The sequence below is a fragment of the Manacus vitellinus genome, unplaced genomic scaffold (assembly GCF_001715985.3).
Source record: "Manacus vitellinus isolate BGI_N305 unplaced genomic scaffold, ASM171598v3 scaffold_22_pilon, whole genome shotgun sequence".
Taxonomy (NCBI): Eukaryota; Metazoa; Chordata; class Aves; order Passeriformes; family Pipridae; genus Manacus; species Manacus vitellinus.
In genome coordinates this window covers 2,935,537-2,937,756 of record NW_021939632.1, presented here as the reverse complement: position 1 = coordinate 2,937,756, position 2,220 = coordinate 2,935,537, and positions in this window count along the sequence as shown.

Genomic DNA, 2,220 nt, shown 5'->3' with positions numbered 1-2,220 from the left:
CAGAGGCTGCATACTCCAAATGAAATGCCTCAGGCTTGAACTCCCAGTCTGCTATTTTTTCCAACCCAAATGTCAATAAAAGCATTGTCAGGCCTCTGCTTCCAGCCAGTTGCATCTGCAAATACCAGTGCGCCATGCTGCTACTGGGTATAATCTGTGCAGGTTCCACAGACTTGCCGATAGCTGCTGAAGAGCCACACAGAGTTTTCTCCTGTCCCAAGAACTTTCTGCCACAAGAGCCTTGGAAGAAGGATTTTTGCTGTATCCCATGTGAATATTGCACCAAAAACCGAAACGCAGTGGCCGCCTGGGCCACTCCCACACAGGGCCAGGCTGTGAGCGCAGGAAGCAGTGAATCAAACTGGACAGCTGGAGGAAAACCTAGCATGCCCTGGGCTAAAAACAAAAAGAGGATAAGTAGATCCTGTCAGTCATACTCAGTCATCACTGAGGCGTGACCGTGTCAGAGCCCTGCACTGACGGGCCTCTGCTGCCCACAAGGTGGTTAATTCTAACCCGGGAGCGCCAAGCCCTGGACTTTCTCTATGGCTCTCATTCAGACAGGCTCCTTGGGCTCATTCATACCAAACAAGAGCCTTCTTAAGGATGTTGGGTTTTTTCTGGCTGTTACCACATACCCAGGCGTTTCATTCCTTGTTCATGTTCAGAAGTTATATTCCAGCTCCTGGACATTGCAAGAGCTCAAAAGACGAATAGGTAATATAAAGTAAAATGTAACTTGTTCAACTGAGTTATAATTTAGACAGCCATTAACACTTGCATTTCCAAACCCCACAACATAGTCCAAAGCCTCTCCTCAAGAGCTGCTGCTTTGCCAATGGTACATGGGGTAACATAGCAATAATAATGTGCTTTATATAGCAAACACTTGCGTTTGTACTCTGGCTACCCTGCCCTGGTTCTCCCACAGCTCCACTCGCCCATCTGCATGGAAATAGGATAATATTTATCTCCATTTCTGACTGCTGGATTTTTGAGAGTTTACTTAGTAACAGCTGAACGAAAACCAGGTCCTCCTCCTTCCACCGGGTGCCATGACCAAAGCAGCCCACGCTCCTGTGGCCAAGCCATGGGGTGACATTCCTCCCAGTGGCAGCTTTTGAAGTTTCAAGTATGCTTTTCTTTCCACTCTGCAGCAGCACTAAACCATTTCCAGCATTGTTGTGAAAACAAGAGCTTTGTGAAGCCCTCCAGTTTTAGACTGAAACCTGAGCTTTTTGAGCTGGAGTAGAAACACGCAGGATTTTCCAGATGCAAGTCTTTGCTGTGCTTGATTCAGCACAGTCTTTCCGGAATTGGGCAAAGGAAGGATCTGATGATGCTCATGCTAGTCCAGATCCTTGCAGATGCTGGGGCAAGTCACTCAGTAAGACTGGAAGAAATTCAGTCTGCTCCTTGACTTATGATACATTTAATTAAAAGACTCCTGAAAATCAAGTAAACTTCTTATAATGGGGAAAATTCCATCCAGGATTTAGCTGGGATTACTCTGGAGGAAAATAATCCACCCCCCTGGATCACTGAGCTGCATAGCCCACATACAGTCCTTTACACTGATGCCACTGAGTACTAAGCCCTGCACCCTGTTTATTTTGCAGACCAGTATCCAGCAGGCACTGGAACGTCTCCAAATGACATCCTTCCCTTGGGTTGAGCTGCAGGAGAGTCAAAAAAGCAGAGGAAGACAAGTGTATCTCACTAGACAGCAGAGATTTTAATACATCAAACCAGAGATGCAAAGCGAGATAGGAACTCTCATGAAAGGTACTCAACAAATTTACTCATAACGATGCTCCAGGCAATCAGACATCATTTTAAACCTGTTCTGCAAGAAATCCTAGTTTGGGCAACTCCTCAGAGATGAATGTACTGGCCTGCTTGGGAAAGGAAAAAAAAAAAACTGATGTACATTATTAGAGATCTGTGAAAAAAAAGATCATTTTATTTATGCTTCCAATGAGCATTCTAACAGACTCGTCCCCGAGATGGTCTGCTGCAATACTGAACCATCAATTTCACGGATCAGAGACACAGAATAAATAAATAAATAAAGCGAAGAAAACCTCTTCTGAGCTTCTGCAGTCGAGTGCCACAGCACTCTGGAAGATGTGCCTCTTCTTAAGATCACTCATTAAAACATTAAGCAAGGAGAGTAAGTACCAGACTGGTGGACTCTGAGCATTTTGTGGGCTCCCTTCA